This window comes from Lepisosteus platostomus, chromosome 5 (assembly GCF_059453375.1).
Source record: "Lepisosteus platostomus isolate fLepPlt1 chromosome 5, fLepPlt1.hap1, whole genome shotgun sequence".
NCBI classification, from domain to species: domain Eukaryota; kingdom Metazoa; phylum Chordata; class Actinopteri; order Semionotiformes; family Lepisosteidae; genus Lepisosteus; species Lepisosteus platostomus.
In genome coordinates, this window is record NC_142615.1 from 48,564,420 (window position 1) to 48,583,477 (window position 19,058).

Here is a 19,058-nt window from a genome sequence, read left to right on the forward strand (position 1 = left end):
CTCACAGTAAGGTCTGCCGCTCGTATCCAGGCAGACTAGTATATGTTTGGTGCACAATTTATGTTAATAAATGTATCTCGTGTATTGAACCCGTGTGTGTGCGTTGTTAGTTGTTCTGACGATTGATTTTCTAAAAGCCACAATGAACAACCTCGTGATTACTGCTACAATTAATAATTGTCTCAGTAAACCCATCAAACCTCTACACTTGTATAGTATAATTTATTATCTGTACCTGCAAATCCCCAATATTACTGCTGTCTCCTGAGAAACACAAGTGTAGAGTCAAATCATATGAAATAATACAACAAATCTATTCAATTAACACCCAGATGTGACAGAACACTTTTAAGACTTATACCCCTTTAAATAAGTATTTCCTTAATTTCAGTTCTCTTCCCTCCATGGGATACCTGAAAATTCACTATAGCATAATAAAGGCTGTGCATGCATTACCTGTAATACAGCTACTAATAAAGATAACATTAAAGTTGATTATTAAGAAATCACACTTTTATTAATAAAATATGTTTTGATAAAAGAAGTCTTAATAGACTAGGTAAATCCCTGTAGTAGTCTAACAACTACAAAAAAGAAAAAAAAACAGAACAACTTCAAAACAAAGAGAAAAAGAACATTAAAAACAAATCTTGGTAACAACAAAAACACAGAAAAGTGAGTGCTTTTTCAAGTCTTCGGTACTCCATCATGCTCCTCTCATTTCAGTAGACCTCTCTCATATATTTGTGTATAGGTCTGCTGGAGGTCCATTGCTGATGGTAATTTAAGTAGGGAGCTGTGTCAGCATGTGTGGACTGCATAGGAACAAGTAAAATTTTATTCCATGCAGAAAAGAGAAGCAAACAACGTTTGGGCTTTGGAGCCTTCTTCAGGTCTGACAAGGAACAAACCTTTACTTGTTCCTTTGATGTTAATTTAGACCTGATCTCCAGCAAATACTTAACAGGACCTAAACTGGTCAGTTAGTTTAAATAGTTGAAGATATAGGCCACACTGCTCCAGGTGGGGCTTGAACTCAATCTCAGCATGAGTTCGATTGCACCACTGGAGCTGCAGCAGTCTTTTTTTACACAGACTAATGCAATTGCAATTAGTCACGAAACAAACGAGAACTGCAGCTGTACACTTGAGACAGGACGCTACTGTATTATTTTTGTTTAACACTCCAGTCGAACAAGCCGACATGTCACTATTGCTAAATCGTTACAAAAGACGCCAACTAATGACCAGTTTTATTTTTAACAGAACTTTACTGAAAGTTAAACTTATAAAACTACCTGAGCAAATAAATACAACAATTATTGTTCCTCTGACCTTCTCAGTATTTCTTTTTTTTAATTAATACATTTATTTATCCATGGTGTGCCTTGTGCTTACTTTTCAGAACTCTCTCTCCTGTGTTAGTAGGAGCTTACATTTCAAATTAAGTTCTTTAATCAGTTCCAATATCTTCCTTTCAAAGTAGGGAAGAGCAAGCTGGCATGTTGTTTTGCCTGTGGTTATTCTTTATGACTATATCTTCTGACACCTGTGCACAATCCTACAACATTACAAGAGAAGCACTATAACAGGAGTCATAAAAATGCAAGAAGCCACTTTGAACAATCTTTCGGAATTGTAAAACAACTAACGCTTTGCTTGGCTGTCATTTGGTTTGTATACCAGTCCATCAAGAGGCAGCACCATCATCATCAGGTCATGTGCAGTCCTACACAACCTTGCGATTGACTGGGATGAGCTACCTTTTCCATCTCCATGGCATGCAGCACACTCTGGCTGTTTCAACACAGTCATTATTGGACCACAGTGCACTGTCTCTTCTGTCCTGTGGCTATCATAATCACTTTTAAGAAGCCAAGTTTTTTTTCTTTAACATGTGCTTGGGTGCCACCCATTTCCTTATTATCCCTGCTTTCCAGCGGCTGACCCTACCTGTGTAAATAATGTCCTAGTAGTTCTAGTGCCCTGTGTAGTCTTATAAGTGTATAGCGTGTTGTTAAGTAATTACCACCCTAAAGATGTGTACGTGTTCTGTCAGTCTCCTCATGTGCATGTATATCCTGTGTTTGGTTTTGTGGTTGTTAAAGAATAAAGCTATTGCTTGGTTTGTTAATCGCGTCTCCACTGGTCCTTTGTTCTGAGAAGAACCTCTAAATGCTACATTGGTGTCAGAAGCGGGCAGGATGGACAAATCTTGGCAGACATTAGCTGATTCTGTCAAGTGCTGTCTGACTCTAAAAGAGACAGAACCCATCGGCAGCGCACATAGGGAGCCTGAGCAACTCCTGGGTGTGACAGGTGGCCACAGCCCTTACCAGGGCTATCCAGTAGTGGTCCTGCCGGTAGAATTGGGGCGACTGCCCGCTACTCCCGCCCAGTGGATGCCCCAAAGAGAAGATACCCTCCCTGCTGGAGCTGACCAGCGATTCCCACACCCATCAGTGCGGGTGCAACCCGGTCGCTACGACGGGGAAGCGCCTTGGGAAACCTACAAGGCGCAGTTCCAGCTCGCGGCCTGGACGAATGGCTGGTGCCGGGCAGAGATGGAAGGAGTGGCCTGCCAGGTGCTCCTGGACGTCCCGGAGGAGGACAGAGGCGAATACACGGCGCTGGCGGCGGCTCTCCAGCTGCGTTTCGGTGTGGAGGAGGCGCCGGACTTGATGCGGGAGAGGCTGGCCCTGCGGCGGCGCCGACCAGGAGAGCGACTGGGCCCGGTTGCCGCTGATGTCGCGTTCCTCGCCCGCCGAGGATACCCAACTTTTCCCCGGGAGGCGCAGGGGGAGATGGCTCTCCAGGCCTTTCTCAAGGCCCTCTCACCCGAGGAGCTGCGGCACCAAGTGCATCGCTGGAGCAGGCCTTGGCTGAGGCCGTGTTCAGGGTGGCTGGAAGCGCCAGCAGACACTGCTGGCTGACCGAGGCGGCGACGGAGGAGTCCAGCGAGGGGGAAGAGGAGCCAGACCTTGCAGCGACCCCTGCGGAACAGCCCCACACGCTGCTTTGCGACCGCTGCAGGAAGAGGGAACTCTGAGCCCGGTTCTGCCGGGCACCCGAACCTCGCACTCCTCGATCGGCGTCGGGAAACGGGAACGGGGCGACTCAGCGTGTGGAAGGCCGCCACTCGAACACCTCACCCCCCGCTCCGGAGAGCGCTATTAAGACCGGCGCCCCTCACGTCACCGTTGGGCGAGTCGGCTGTAGCCGGGGCCTGTACCTCCACTGCCGAATCGAGGACCAACCCTGCCTGGCCCTACTCGACGCCGGTTCATCGGTAACCTTACTCCGGCCGGGCGTCCTCCCCGACACCGAGGGCACCAACCCCCCAGGATGGGAGGCCTCCGGCCTGCGGCTAAGGACCGTGACGGGACAGCTCGCCGCAGTCCGGGGGAAACGGGTGCTTGCCTTCCGTCTAGGTGCAGCGACGGTGTGCCACCCCTGCTACCTTGCACCCATCCAGGAGGACTGCATTCTGGGGCTGGACGTACTGCAGCGAGTGGGGGCCAGTTTGGACTTGAGCCGGCAGGAGTTGGTGTGGCAGGGGGAGCGACTTCACCTGGTGGAGGGCAGGCCCGGCGAAGGCCGAGGGACGCGGGCTTGCCGGAGCTGGGAGAAAAAGAGGCAGTGGCGGCGGCGGCGGCGGCAGTCGCCGGGGCAGACCAGGCCTGTGAGCCGGGGAGCGAGCGTGCTGGATCCTGCTCCCGAGTCAGCCGGGGGGCCAGACAAGGCGGCGGCGGCAGGAGCCGAGCGTTGCATGGAAGCGAGGCGCGGCGTTGAGGATCTACCAGCAGAGCTGCGAGGGCCTCGATCAGGACCAGCGGCAGCGGCTCCAGGCGCTACTCGCCCAGAACGAGGATCTCTTTGCGGCGATAGATGAGGACTGCACCCGCACTGCCCTGGTCCAACACGAGATCAACACCGGCGACGCTCGGCCCATCCGCATCCCACCGGGACGCATGGTTCACGCCAAGCGGACCGCCGCCGAGGAAAAGATCCGGGAGATGGCCGCAGCGGGGGTTATTGAGCCCTCCGCGAGCCCGTGGTCGGCGCCAGCTGTACTGGTAAAAAAAAAAGACGGCTCGTGGAGGTTCTGCGTCAACTACCGCAAGCTGAACGAGGTCACCCGGAAAAGATTCCTACCCCCTGCCGAGGATAGATGATGCCCTAGACTACATCACCGGGTCGACCTGGTTCAGCTCCCTGGACCTCCGCTGCGGCTACTGGCAGGTACCGCTTGCTCCCGATGCTCGCCCGAAGACAGCCTTTTCTATCGGCCAGGGCCTCTGGCAGTTTACTGTCATTCCTTTTGGCCTGTGCAATGCCCCGGCGACGTTCGAGAGGCTGATGGAGAGGGTGCTGGCATCTGTCCCGCGGAACCAGTGTGTGCTGTATCTGGATGATCTGCTGGTTCATGCCCGGGGCTTCGACCAGGCCTTGACGAACCTCCAGGCGGTGCTGGACTGCATCCGCCGTGCTGGCCTGAGGCTCAACCCCTCACCGACAAGGGCCGCCGTTTCGACTGGGACTCGGGCTGTGAGACTGCCTTCGGCCGGTTGCGTGAAGCTCTGGTGGGGGCCCCCGTGCTGGCCTACCCCGACCCGCGGTTGCCGTATGTTCTCGATACCGACGCGAGTGACTCGGGGGTGGGCGCGGTGTTGGCGCAGGAGGGGCCGGATGGGGAGCGCGTAGTGGCCTACTATAGTCGGGCTTTGACTAGGGCTGAACGGAACTACTGCGTGACCCGTCGCGAGCTGCTAGCGGTGATGGCGGTGGTCCACCACTTCAGGCCGTACCTGTTCGGGACCCGGTTCCGGCTGAGGACCGACCATGCGTCCCTCACCTGGCTGCTCCACTAAAAGGAGCCGGAGGGGCAGATGGCGCGATGGATAGAGATCCTGCAGGAGTACGACTTCACTGTCGTGCACCGTGCGGGGTCTCGCCATCTCAATGCCGACGCTCTCTCGCGGCGCCCCTGCGAGGCCGCGGACTGCCATCACTGCGCCCGGCGGGAGCAGCGTGAGGTGGCTGTCCGCACCGTGGCGGGGGTGGGCACCGCGGCCACGGCCCGGGAGGGGCCGCTGGGGGTGGGCCTGCCAGACCTGGCGCAGCGTCAGGCAGCTGATCCTGACGTGGGGCCGGTGCTCCGCTGGAGGGCAGCTGGAGTGCGGCCTACGCGAGAGGAGCTCGCCCCGCACCCAAAGTCCGTCAAGGCCCTCTGCGCCCTGTGGGAGGCCTTGGAGGTAAAGGATGGGGTGCTGCACCGGGGGTGGCGGGTACCCTCCAGTGGTGAGGTTCGGTGGCAGCTGGTGGTGCCTCGGTCGCTCCGCGGGGCGGTGCACGGCCAGCCGGGCATGGGGCACTTCGGCGGTAAGAAAACCCTGCAGCGTCTCCGAGGCCATTTTTATTGGGGTCTTTGCCACTGGGACGTGCAGAGGTACTGCCAAACGTGTGCGGTGTGCGTGGCGCAGAAGGGTCCCCCCGAGCACTCTCGGGCCCCCCTCCAACAACACCAGGTGGGGGCTCCTATGGAGCGGGTGGGGGTGGACGTTTTGGGCCCGTTTCCGCGCACCGAGGCTGGGAACCGCTACGTCTTGGTGGCCATGGATTATTTTACGAAGTGGCCGGAGGCCTACGCCCTCCCGGACCAGAGTGCCCCCACGGTGGCCGATGCACTGCTGGAGGGGATATTTGCCAGGCTGGGGGTGCCGGAGGAGTTACACAGTGACCAGGGGCGTAACTTCGAGGTCTTCGCCAGAGTGTGCCAGTGCCTGGGGATCACTAAGACGCGGACCACACCGCTGCATCCCCAGAGCGACGGGTTGGTGGAGCGGTTTAATCGGACGCTCGCCACCCAGCTGGCCACCCTGGTGTCCCGGCACCAACGGGACTGGGACTGCCACCTCCCCCTTGCGCTCTGGGCGTACAGGACCGCGGTCCAGGAATCCACCGGGTGCACCCCGGCCTCGCTCGTGCTGGGCCGGGAAATGCGAACCCTGGTGGACCTGGTCTTCGGCCCGCCGCCCGGAGACGGGTCGGCACCGCCGGCTGGACCGGACTACGAGTGGGACCTGCGGCAGCGGATGCAGCAGGTGCACAGCTTTGCACGGACCCACCTGACACAGACGGGGGTCCGGCAGAAGCGGCACTACGACCTGCGCTGCAGGGGGCCTGCCTTCCAGCCCGGGGACTCGGTTTGGGTGTACAACCCGCGCCGCTGCAAAGGCCTCAGCCCTAAGCTGGCGCCGTCGTGGGAGGGTCCCGCTGAGGTACTCGGGGTGGTGGGTGAAGTCTGCTACCGTGTCCGGTTGCGAACACGGGGGAGAGTGGTGGTCCTGCACCGAGACCGCCTGGCCCCCTACCGGGCCCGGGAGGAGGAGCCGTGTGGGGAGGCTCTACAGGAGCAGCCGGGGCTGGAGCCGGACGATAGTGGGGCGTCCGTGGGTCGCCAGCCGTCACTGCGGCGCAGGGTTCCACAGCAGTTAGCCCAGTACGAGTACAGCCTGAGGGGGGTGTTCGACGTCGGCGAGACGCCAGACGCCAGACGCCAGACGCCAGACACTTCAGGTGGGGGCAGTGTAATGCCCTCGCCTGGTGGTGAGGAGAAAGTGCCCCTAGGCGCTCGTAGTACCGCTGGGCATGCTGGGAGTGGTAGCCGGGGAGAGTCTGAGGGTCAGCACGATGACCAGCGGCTGACCCTACCTGTGTAAATAATGTCCTAGTAGTTCTAGTGCCCTGTGTAGTCTTGTAAAAGTATAGTGTGTTGTTAGGTAATTACCACCCTAACTATGTGTACTTGTTCCCTCAGTCTCCTCATGTGTGTGTATATCCTGTGTTTGGTTTTGTGTTAATGCTTGTTTGTTAATCGCGTCTTCACTCGTCCTTTGTTCTGAAAAGAACCTGCAAATGCTACAGTATTTATTTTATAAACACCAGTATTGACACTTTGATCAGTATATTTATTATTAGTAGCCAGTCTTATAAATTTACAATTTAGATTAAGTCTGGTAACAGTTATACAGTTAATTTAAATCATCAGACCACTAATGGAACTGAGAGCTGGGTGGAAATAAAACCAGGATACACATTTTAACCTCCAGGATCAGGAGTCTGATCCTCCTGGCTTCTTTACTCTGAAGATTTGTGTAAAACTCTTAAAAGCGCTTATTTCAGGGACTCGTGCTTGTCCTCTACTGCTCCACATGGGTACGCTTTGTAACGCAATAATCTGCGATGTAAACTTTTTTTTCTGTTTAATGAATTTTATTCCTAGGTTCGTCGCTCTCCTTCTCCAACTGTGATGATTCGCTTCTCTTCACAGTCCGGTGTGTTTTTTTTGGGGGGGGAGATTTTATATCTGTAAGAAAAGCCCCCCGGGCTCCGGACAGGAGTCTCCTCCAGCTCTGCTTTGTCAGAAAGAGCGCTGTGACGTCACAGACACCAGCCAGAGTGCTGGGATCAGAGAGCGAGACCGCGGGAGATGCACGGAGGGAACGGAGGAGAATTATTGATCACTTATGTATCGACAACCAATTTATTCAGCTGAAGGACCATAGAATAATCGATTAACTTCACTGATTGGTGAGTACTGATTCTTTTCTTGACCCTGTTTAAATATCTAGAAAACAGTCAATAAAGACTGTATCGATCAATTACCATAGTGCGTTTAGTGTTAATAATGTTCAATCCGAAATTAAACAATGATTATTCATATTATTATTTAGGTAACTCTATCCTAGAGCTAGAAAATTATATTCCAAGTTGATAAATGTATGTAAGTAACAGTTTAAATACATTTTTCCAGTGTTTATAAATCATAAGTATGGTAACCACGGCAACAGCCGGCACGTCACTGTATGTGTCTAGGTGTCTCGCATTCGTCACAGAGAGTGTATGTGACGTCACGGGCAGCAACTAATACTACTACTAGTGTATTCATTTTAACATTAGTGAGAGTACAACTGGTAGTTTTAATGGTAGTGTTCATAACAAAGTGTGAGTATTAATAACAAAGCGCTTGTTTGTTAATCGCGTCTCCACTCGTCCTTTGTTCTGAAAAGAACCTGTAAATGCTACAATATTCTTTACTCAGCAGCTTATTAAAAACAGCTCCTGTGATGTTCAAACCGATTTTTTACACAGAACACTGACACAGCTTTGCGTTCTGAATCTCTTTTTCTCGTGCGTTTATTTAATGTGGCACAATGCACTGGGATAAGGGTATTCTGTTCACAAACCAATAGCATTTAAACCACAGCCCAGGTTCGATCTGTCTCCCAGAATCACCAGGGCGCACACACACACACAACCGTGCCGTTGCTCTGCTTCATTTCTAAGGGCAACTCAACATTCACTCCTACCCCGAGTGCAGAAAAGACAGCGTCCGCAGCAACAACAGCTCAGGTCTCTGCACAGGAGCTAAGCTGCCCCCATCTCCTCTGCTCTGCGGTTCCTGCGGAGTGGATTCCTGCCTGGAGCCGTGTTTGCAGGCGGCGGCTCCCCGCGCCCTGTCTGTGCGTCGTGTCCAAGAGCTCCTGGGAGGAAGAGAGAGCCCTCACACTCGGGGGCTTTTCCACGGTCTGTGTGAGGAGGGGCGGGTGTGTCCAGTAGCTTATCGAGCGGAAGCCTGGGGCAGCGGAGAGCTGTGATCGTGCAGACCTTGAGGTGTCACCTCTTTGTCTGCTTTCCCGCCCCCCCTCCGCCCAAGCTCTGCTCCAAAGTAGCCCGGCAACCCCTCACACCTGCACGTGTCACAACCTAAGGTGTGGTCATGAGACACCCATGGGGTGTCGTTCTGTTCTTGCTAATTGTTTCCTGCCCGTCGCAGGCAGGAGTCCATGCGAGGAAGATGCGCTGGACAGAGCTCAGAGGGCGCATCTGGGTGGCTTTCCTTCAGAGTGACGTTCCTGCAACACTCTCCCGCTACTCTTGGTGCGCTCATGCCGCAACACAGGAAGGCTGGAGCAGGTGGCTGTGGGCTCTGCGCACTGCCAAAATAGCTCAGTTGGGAGAGCGTTAGACTGAAGATCTAAAGGTCCCTGGTTTGATCCCGGGTTTTGGTATTTTGTTTCATCGCGCCCTTTGTTCCTCTCTCCAGCGCACCCTACCTAAAGTGACGCGTCCCTTTCTCAGCCCGAAATGCAAGCAAGACACCAGCAGCGGTCCCTGCAGGTTTCCATAGTGTAGCGGCTATCACGTTCGCCTAACACGCGAAAGGTCCTCGATTCGAGACCGGGTGGAAACAGCCTCGTTTTGCACGCTCCTGTACTTCACAGAGGTCTTGAACGACCGGTCATTTGTTCCCAATGTATTTCCGGTGCCTTCGTGAACTCTTGTACCAAACGCACGTTCCTTCTGTACGTGGAGCCGATCATTTGCAATTGGGCTGTGCCGACAGACCAGGACGAGCTCTGTCGGCTCAAAAGCAGCGCAGGACCTGCAAGAACAACAGAAAGATTAGCATCCAGCGGGGGCCTCTTAGTGAGCCCAAGATCTCATCAAGAATCGGCTCCAGCAACAGGGCTGGGCGCATTGTTCCATTCTCCGACCACTCTCGGTGTAAACAAGTCCCTCCTGGTCTCTGCTTGAAATGCACTTTCCTGCGTTTGCTTTGGTGTAACTGGCTTCCCCTGCATGGGCGAATGTGAAGAAGATCCTTAGTAAGTCATTGAAGAAAACCAAGAAGAGGTCGGAGTGGCCTCTGTCGTTCATCAACGATCCAGTCAGGCAGTACTCCTCCTATTCTGCCAGTATGTGGATTCGAACCGGGGTTGTTGCGGCCACAACACAAATTCTGAGCACTATACGATCACAGCGAGTTACCGAGACATACACAGCCAGTAGGAAAGGATGTACTCTCTTTGTGTGACACTAGTCGGAAAAGTCCTGACGCTGCATTTCAACTGAGCCCTAGTATACATCAACCCTTCGACACTCTGAGTGCCAACTCTCTTGTGTGTTTTCTCCATCAAGCAGGTCATGAAGGCAGCAATTACAGTTTGCTTACATGACGCACGCACAACATGGCTGTATGCTCCCATATGGTCTAGCGGTTACGATACCTGATCTTCACCCAGGTGGCCTGGTTTCAGCTCCTTGTATGAGAACGTGTCAGTTTTGCCTCCTGCTTTCCAAAGATCAGCACCATGTTTTATGCCTCCCCCGAATATCGAAGCTGCCTCTAAATCTGCAAATGAAGATGAGTCAATAAACCACTTGTTTTTCGTATAACTATACATATATTCATTTAATACTGATTTCATTCATTGAGCACGGATACAATAGAGGTACAGCTATTCACTGTTTGACATGTCTGCACTGGTACAGAACCTAGCAATCAGAAAACGGGTGAAACTGTCTTGAGAATTAGCATACAGTACCGAGGCCCCCATGACCAAATAAAGGCTAACCTCGATAATCAGCCTAAATAATGCAGACAACAGCAAAACGACTGACTTTGAAAAGGGAATGAATGTCCGGAAGGAGTAGTGTAACCAGCTTGAAATGCTTCTCCGGACCTCTAACTAAAAGAAACCGGGAACCAGCAGTGGCATCGACTCCTTTCGAACTGGGATCCTATCGCAGCTCATGGTGTCCTAACTCTCCCGTATCTGATATTTGACCAAGCACATCAGGAGAGAGCGCGAACGCAGTCCCCCACTACCAGAAATTATGCAGTCGAGATTCCCACATTTGGGGAATTCGCAGGGGTCAGCACAGCCGGAGTGCAATGGCCGAGCCTCGCCCTGGGTGAATCGATTTTTTAAGAACTTTATTTTCTTTTCACAAAAAAATACAGGACATCACAAATTAGAAAGCTTTACATTAATATACATACTTAAAACAGTATATATAATCCCATCTCATTACATTTTGACACGGTACCAGTTATATAGCAACAATTTATTTTTTTCTGGTGCAAATCACATTCTTTACTTAAACATGATAATGTTTTTCACAGTTTCTTGAGATATTGACCTATGCTCTCAATTTCCCACAGATTTTCTGCTTCCTCCCTCCCTTCTCTCCACAGATCTCTGAGGTAATAGTTCTCTCGGGTGATGAACAGGGCCAGGCTACCTGCTGCCTTGACTGGGACCTCGATGCCTTTGAACAGCCCCATGTTCCTCACTCTCCACAGGGCGTCTTTCCCACTGTTCACCACGGCCCAGATCCTGTCAAACATGTCAGGAGGAAGTTTGACAGGAGAGATGCCGTTGTAGCGGCAATGCTTGTTAATAAGACAGAATTAGGCCGTGGTATTCTGTCCTAAATGAGGCCCCATCTCACCCTCCATCTTTGTGGTGCAGCCACAGAGAAAGTATTCATGCAGGTTGATTTAAGATGTTTTCTTTTGATAATGGACAGCTCCCAGATGGGGATGCACTTAGCTTAGCCTGGCTATCATGATCAATGGTCATCCATTGGTGCCTATCTGTCTAGGGAGTGCCGAATGGACATCTGGACTGCATTCCTAAGTGTCAAGAGTAAGTGACTCATATCTCACCTTGACCAACCAATCAGGGACTGGCAGGGCGTGGTAATACCACGTGGGTCTCTAATGCCCGCCAAACTCTCAACCAATCAGCACACATCTATGTCTTGGTCAAAAAGGGAGCGCAAGCTCAGATCGGGGCTCTCCTTGGCCATTTTCGCGCATCCTCAGAGACAATCACGTGACAACTGCTGTTGTCTGCAAAGGGACTTGGACTTTGTTCTAAGCGCGAGGCCAAGGATCCCATACGTACTCAGAATTCTACCAACGTGAATGCTCCGCTTGATCAACGGCAGCCTACAGTTGGACCCTCATCGACAACCTGAATAGCTTATTCATAAGCAGCGCTGGACCAGGAACGAACCAGCTTCTTCCCAGGCAAAAGAGTGACTTGGTGTTCGTGCCGGGAGATTCCAAATCCATACACAGTGGATAAGTAAACCCCATGTTCTACATTGTGTCTCGAGAATTCAATTGTACCTCAACACAAGTTGTTATCAATTTAATTCATGAGTAATGTATTTACTTCCGAGTTTAGAGTAACAGTGGGTAATAACACTGATTAGCGATTTGGTAACCGAACGATATATATTGACATATATTCTCTGTTGTGTATCTCTTTGTGTTGGCATCTCTTCGAGATTATATACCTTGTATATTGATAACCCTCACAGTAAGGTCTGCCGCTCGTATCCAGGCAGACTAGTATATGTTTGGTGCACAATTTATATGAATAAATGTATCTCGTGTATTGAACCCGTGTGTGTGCGTTGTTAGTTGTTCTGACGATTGATTTTCTAAAAGCCACAACGAACAACCTCGTGATTACTGCTACAATTAATAATTGTCTCAGTAAACCCATCAAACCTCTACAACCACGATACACCACCATAAACTATATTAATTTAGGAACATAAACATATAGTGTAAACTGTATATGGCTGGTATTGGTAGTTTAAAGAAAAAATACACACCAGTATTCCACTTTCTTCCTAAACATTTTAAGCATCAAAGTCTTACATGTAGTAAGATTTTACCAGGTTTCGGAAACGTTTTTACATGCTCCTTCTGACCATCTTAACTTTATATACTTTGTGAAAAGTCATAAGATATTCACATTTTCTGTGAATGTGTTCGTTATCGGAGTAAACAAAAGCATACTTTTAGAATTTGATTAATAGGGAATATAATATGGAATCACGTACCTAAAGAAATTAATAACGATATAATTATTTTTATGTACTGTAGCTCAAATAGTAGTATAATACACTTTCTATGGATACATGTGCTTCTACGCAATGCAGAAGCACATCCACAAGTAACATAACCTAGCTAAGAGAGGACATTGGCTAGCCATTATGATAAATACAGTGGAAAAAAGCAATTGGGAAAATAAGACCTGCTGATCTGTTATACATACCAGGAAGAGAACAGAATATGATTTTTTTCTGTTCGAAACGTGTGTTGTCTTTATGAAATTCATGTATTTTAAACGTTTAATTAAGAAAAAAAAACTTACAGAAAGATACTAAGCTGATCACGAGATAGAAAGATCACCCGTTTTTCGCGAATAAAAAGTGGCTATTAACTGGGTGAACTGTTATTAACTGGAGTCAACTGGGTGAAAACACATAATATGAACATGAAACAAAACAAAAAATAAAAATAAGATACAATCTACAGACATTAAAACCGGTGTCATGGAAATATAACTATCAAGGAAGCCACAAGAGAGAGTTCTCACCTGAGTAAGGTCTTTATTTCAATATTGGGAGCAACCAGAGACTCAATTTGTTACAAGCAGTACAGGGTTTTCATAAGACGTTGCGCTGTAAAAAAGCTCAGCGCTTTGTCCATTCTAAAACTTCCACTTTCCCTAAGAGAAAACAGATTACATCAAAAAGCGAAAGAAGAAGCACTAGATATGTTATTCAAAGCTTATCAGTTACTTTCAGCTAATTCTAACGACCCAGACAGCATATATTGTTTTGGTACATTGTCTTCTAAAGTAACCTAAACAGTGTACTTTGTTGACGCACTGTTTTCTAAAATTCTGCACGTACTGTAGCACAGCAATTACATCCTTGAAATATATTATCTAAAAGCCCCAATATATTTCTTTGCAAAGCTCTCTACATTTTAAGAATCAATTTACTTATTAGATTTCCACTTAAAGACTTGTTCGGCTGGCTTTCAAGAGTCGCGTTTTTCAGAATTGTATTGAGATCGTTTTCCACAGAGCTCAGATGTCAAAGCACAGCAGCAGCTCTCCACAGCGATCCTCTATAGCGCCCTTTCTCCCACAGCTCCGTCCTCATTGGAAGGAAGCAAGAGTGAAAGGCTGAAGTGAAATAGAGCGGGGACGAAGGCAGTGAAGAGAGAGAACGTGGGAAGAAGAGAAAAACGCAAGGGAAAAAAAGCAGCGTCGTAAAAGAGGTGACGGAGCTGTCCTCTCAATAAGAAGGGTGCCAGCGAGCTTAGCTCTCGCTTATGGCCACACCCCCTTGAGCACGCCTGATCTCGTCTGATCTCGGAAGCTAAACAGGGATGGGCCTGGTTAGTACTTGGATGGGAGACCGCCTGGGAATACCAGGTGCTGTAAGCTTTTAAGCGCAGGAGGCGCCCTATCCCCGCTCGCTCGCTCATTCCCCTGTTCACACGTGCAGTGCGGCTTGTCCGTCTGTTTATTTGTCAGCTTTGGCGAGACACGGGTGCTTGTGTATTAGCGTGAGCGTTTTTTATTCTGATCAGGAACAGTTTAACAAGTCCGCAAAGGATCGAGGAAAGGTTTATCGCCAGCTGAAAAGAGACACAGCGCTTCGGCCGTGGAGACTTGTTCGGCTGGCGTTCGGAGAGTCGCGTTTTTCAGAATTGTATTGAGATCGTTTTCCACAGAGCTCAGATGTCAAAGCACAGCAGCAGCTCTCCACAGCGATCCTCTATAGCGCCCTTTCTCCCGCAGCTCCGTCCTCATTGGAAGGAAGCAAGAGTGAAAGGCTGAAGTGAAATAGAGCAGGGACGAAGGCAGTGAAGAGAGAGAACGTGGGAAGAAGAGAAAAACGCAAGGGAAAAAAAGCAGCGTCGTAAAAGAGGTGACGGAGCTGTCCTCTCAATAAGAAGGGTGCCAGCGAGCCTTGCTCTCGCTTATGGCCACACCCCCTTGAGCACGCCTGATCTCGTCTGATCTCGGAAGCTAAACAGGGATGGGCCTGGTTAGTACTTGGATGGGAGACCGCCTGGGAATACCAGGTGCTGTAAGCTTTTAAGCGCAAGAGGCGCCCTATCCCCGCTCGCTCGCTCATTCCCCTGTTCACACGTGCAGTGCGGCTTGTCCGTCTGTTTATTTGTCAGCTTTGGCGAGACACGGGTGCTTGTGTATTAGCGTGAGCGTTTTTTATTCTGATCAGGAACAGTTTAACAAGTCCGCAAAGGATCGAGGAAAGGTTTATCGCCAGCTGAAAAGAGACACAGCGCTTCGGCTGTGGAGACTTGTTCGGCTGGCGTTCGGAGAGTCGCGTTTTTCAGAATTGTATTGAGATCGTTTTCCACAGAGCTCAGATGTCAAAGCACAGCAGCAGCTCTCCACAGCGATCCTCTATAGCGCCCTTTCTCCCGCAGCTCCGTCCTCATTGGAAGGAAGCAAGAGTGAAAGGCTGAAGTGAAATAGAGCAGGGACGAAGGCAGTGAAGAGAGAGAACGTGGGAAGAAGAGAAAAACGCAAGGGAAAAAAAGCAGCGTCGTAAAAGAGGTGACGGAGCTGTCCTCTCAATAAGAAGGGTGCCAGCGAGCCTTGCTCTCGCTTATGGCCACACCCCCTTGAGCACGCCTGATCTCGTCTGATCTCGGAAGCTAAACAGGGATGGGCCTGGTTAGTACTTGGATGGGAGACCGCCTGGGAATACCAGGTGCTGTAAGCTTTTAAGCGCAAGAGGCGCCCTATCCCCGCTCGCTCGCTCATTCCCCTGTTCACACGTGCAGTGCGGCTTGTCCGTCTGTTTATTTGTCAGCTTTGGCGAGACACGGGTGCTTGTGTATTAGCGTGAGCGTTTTTTATTCTGATCAGGAACAGTTTTACAAGTCCGCAAAGGATCGAGGAAAGGTTTATCGCCAGCTGAAAACAGACACAGCGCTTCGGCTGTGGAGACTTGTTCGGCTGGCGTTCGGAGAGTCGCGTTTTTCAGAATTGTATTGAGATCGTTTTCCACAGAGCTCAGATGTCAAAGCACAGCAGCAGCTCTCCACAGCGATCCTCTATAGCGCCCTTTCTCCCGCAGCTCCGTCCTCATCGGAAGGAAGCAAGAGTGAAAGGCTGAAGTGAAATAGAGCGGGGACGAAGGCAGTGAAGAGAGAGAACGTGGGAAGAAGAGAAAAACGCAAGGGAAAAAAAGCAGCGTCGTAAAAGAGGTGACGGAGCTGTCCTCTCAATAAGAAGGGTGCCAGCGAGCCTTGCCCTGGCTTACGGCCACAGCCCCTTGAGCACGCCTGATCTCGTCTGATCTCGGAAGCTAAACAGGGATGGGCCTGGTTAGTACTTGGATGGGAGACCGCCTGGGAATCCCAGGTGCTGTAAGCTTTTAAGCGCAGGAGGCGCCCTATCCCCGCTCGCTCGCTCATTCCCCTGTTCACACGTGCAGTGCGGCTTGTCCGTCTGTTTATTTGTCAGCTTTGGCGAGACACGGGTGCTTGTGTATTAGCGTGAGCGTTTTTTATTCTGATCAGGAACAGTTTTACAAGTCCGCAAAGGATCGAGGAAAGGTTTATCGCCAGCTGAAAAGAGACACAGCGCTTCGGCTGTGGAGACTTGTTCGGCTGGCGTTCGGAGAGTCGCGTTTTTCAGAATTGTATTGAGATCGTTTTCCACAGAGCTCAGATGTCAAAGCACAGCAGCAGCTCTCCACAGCGATCCTCTATAGCGCCCTTTCTCCCGCAGCTCCGTCCTCATTGGAAGGAAGCAAGAGTGAAAGGCTGAAGTGAAATAGAGCGGGGACGAAGGCAGTGAAGAGAGAGAACGTGGGAAGAAGAGAAAAACGCAAGGGAAAAAAAGCAGCGTCGTAAAAGAGGTGACGGAGCTGTCCTCTCAATAAGAAGGGTGCCAGCGAGCCTTGCTCTTGCTTACGGCCACACCCCCTTGAGCACGCCTGATCTCGTCTGATCTCGGAAGCTAAACAGGGATGGGCCTGGTTAGTACTTGGATGGGAGACCGCCTGGGAGTACCAGGTGCTGTAAGCTTTTAAGCGCAGGAGGCGCCCTATCCCCGCTCGCTCGCTCATTCCCCTGTTCACACGTGCAGTGCGGCTTGTCCGTCTGTTTATTTGTCAGCTTTGGCGAGACACGGGTGCTTGTGTATTAGCGTGAGCGTATTTTATTCTGATCATGAACAGTTTAACAAGTCCGCAAAGGATCGAGGAAAGGTTTATCGCCAGCTGAAAAGAGACACAGCGCTTCGGCTGTGGAGACTTGTTCGGCTGGCGTTCGGAGAGTCGCGTTTTTCAGAATTGTATTGAGATCGTTTTCAACAGAGCTCAGATGTCAAAGCACAGCAGCAGCTCTCCACAGCGATCCTCTATAGCGCCCTTTCTCCCGCAGCTCCGTCCTCATTGGAAATAAGCAAGAGTGAAAGGCTGAAGTGAAATAGAGCGGGGACGAAGGCAGTGAAGAGAGAGAACGTGGGAAGAAGAGAAAAACGCAAGGGAAAAAAAGCAGCGTCGTAAAAGAGGTGACGGAGCTGTCCTCTCAATAAGAAGGGTGCCAGCGAGCCTTGCTCTCGCTTATGGCCACACCCCCTTGAGCACGCCTGATCTCGTCTGATCTCGGAAGCTAAACAGGGATGGGCCTGATTAGTACTTGGATGGGAGACCGCCTGGGAATACCAGGTGCTGTAAGCTTTTAAGCGCAGGAGGCGCCCTATCCCCGCTCGCTCGCTCATTCCCCTGTTCACACGTGCAGTGCGGCTTGTCCGTCTGTTTATTTGTCAGCTTTGGCGAGACACGGGTGCTTGTGTATTAGCGTGAGCGTTTTTTATTCTGATCAGGAACAGTTTAACAAGTCCGCAAAGAATCGAGGGAAGGTTTATCGCCAGCTGAATAGAGACACAGCGCTTTGGCTGTGGAGACTTGTTCGGCTGGCGTTCGGAGAGTCGCGTTTTTCAGAATTGTATTGAGATCGTTTTCCACAGAGCTCAGATGTCAAAGCACAGCAGCAGCTCTCCACAGCGATCCTCTATAGCGCCCTTTCTCCCGCAGCTCCGTCCTCATTGGAAGGAAGCAAGAGTGAAAGGCTGAAGTGAAATAGAGCGGGGACGAAGGCAGTGAAGAGAGGAAAGAAGAGAAAAACGCAAGGGAAAAAAGCAGCGTCGTAAAAGAGGTGACGGAGCTGTCCTCTCAATAAGAAGGGTGCCAGCGAGCCTTGCTCTCGTTTATGGCCACACCCCCTTGAGCACGCCTGATCTCGTCTGATCTCGGAAGCTAAACAGGGATGGGCCTGGTTAGTACTTGGATGGGAGACCGCCTGGGAATACCAGGTGCTGTAAGCTTTTAAGTGCAGGAGGCGCCCTATCCCCGCTCGCTCGCTCATTCCCCTGTTCACACGTGCAGTGCGGCTTGTCCGTCTGTTTATTTGTCAGCTTTGGCGAGACACGGGTGCTTGTGTATTAGCGTGAGCGTTTTTTATTCTGATCAGGAACAGTTTAACAAGTCCGCAAAGGATCGAGGAAAGGTTTATCGCCAGCTGAAAAGAGACACAGCGCTTCGGCTGTGGAGACTTGTTCGGCTGGCGTTCGGAGAGTCGCGTTTTTCAGAATTGTATTGAGATCGTTTTCCACAGAGCTCAGATGTCAAAGCACAGCAGCAGCTCTCCACAGCGATCCTCTATAGCGCCCTTTCTCCCACAGCTCCGTCCTCATTGGAAGGAAGCAAGAGTGAAAGGCTGAAGTGAAATAGAGCGGGGACGAAGGCAGTGAAGAGAGAGAACGTGGGAAGAAGAGAAAAACGCAAGGGAAAAAAAGCAGCGTCGTAAAAGAGGTGACGGAGCTGTCCTCTCAATAAGAAGGGTGCCAGCGAGCCTTGCTCTCGCTTATGGCCACACCCCCTTGAGCACGCCTGATCTCGTCTGATCTCGGAAGCTAAACAGGGATGGGCCTGGTTAGTACTTGGATGGGAGACCGCCTGGGAATACCAGGTGCTGTAAGCTTTTAAGCGCAGGAGGCGCCCTATCCCCGCTCGCTCGCTCATTCCCCTGTTCACACGTGCAGTGCGGCTTGTCCGTCTGTTTATTTGTCAGCTTTGGCGAGACACGGGTGCTTGTGTATTAGCGTGAGCGTTTTTTATTCTGATCAGGAACAGTTTAACAAGTCCGCAAAGGATCGAGGAAAGGTTTATCGCCAGCTGAAAAGAGACACAGCGCTTCGGCTGTGGAGACTTGTTCGGCTGGCGTTCGGAGAGTCGCGTTTTTCAGAATTGTATTGAGATCGTTTTCCACAGAGCTCAGATGTCAAAGCACAGCAGCAGCTCTCCACAGCGATCCTCTATAGCGCCCTTTCTCCCGCAGCTCCGTC

General features: G+C 50.8%; 1 protein-coding gene, 6 non-coding genes and 3 pseudogenes across 8 annotated transcripts in view; 9 read left to right on the forward strand and 1 right to left on the reverse strand.

Annotated features, from left to right (window-relative positions):
- LOC148668159 (uncharacterized) overlaps nucleotides 1-19,058 on the forward strand; it is a 204,585-nt gene that overhangs the window by 70,553 nt on the left and 114,974 nt on the right. The gene's annotated exons all lie outside the window — the stretch shown is intronic.
- Nucleotides 10,644-10,808, reverse strand: LOC148668167 (U1 spliceosomal RNA). The gene has a single exon (XR_015937968.1). It is a non-coding gene; the product is annotated as a U1 spliceosomal RNA (small nuclear RNA).
- Nucleotides 13,993-14,111, forward strand: LOC148668168 (5S ribosomal RNA). The gene has a single exon (XR_015938219.1). It is a non-coding gene; the product is annotated as a 5S ribosomal RNA (ribosomal RNA).
- LOC148668169 (5S ribosomal RNA) lies at nucleotides 14,649-14,767 on the forward strand. The gene has a single exon (XR_015938220.1). It is a non-coding gene; the product is annotated as a 5S ribosomal RNA (ribosomal RNA).
- Nucleotides 15,305-15,423, forward strand: LOC148668170 (5S ribosomal RNA). Its single transcript, XR_015938221.1, has one exon. It is a non-coding gene; the product is annotated as a 5S ribosomal RNA (ribosomal RNA).
- On the forward strand, nucleotides 15,961-16,079 carry LOC148668171 (5S ribosomal RNA; annotated as a pseudogene).
- LOC148668172 (5S ribosomal RNA) lies at nucleotides 16,617-16,735 on the forward strand. Its single transcript, XR_015938136.1, has one exon. It is a non-coding gene; the product is annotated as a 5S ribosomal RNA (ribosomal RNA).
- LOC148668173 (5S ribosomal RNA) lies at nucleotides 17,273-17,391 on the forward strand (annotated as a pseudogene).
- Nucleotides 17,920-18,038, forward strand: LOC148668174 (5S ribosomal RNA; annotated as a pseudogene).
- On the forward strand, nucleotides 18,576-18,694 carry LOC148668175 (5S ribosomal RNA). Its single transcript, XR_015938222.1, has one exon. It is a non-coding gene; the product is annotated as a 5S ribosomal RNA (ribosomal RNA).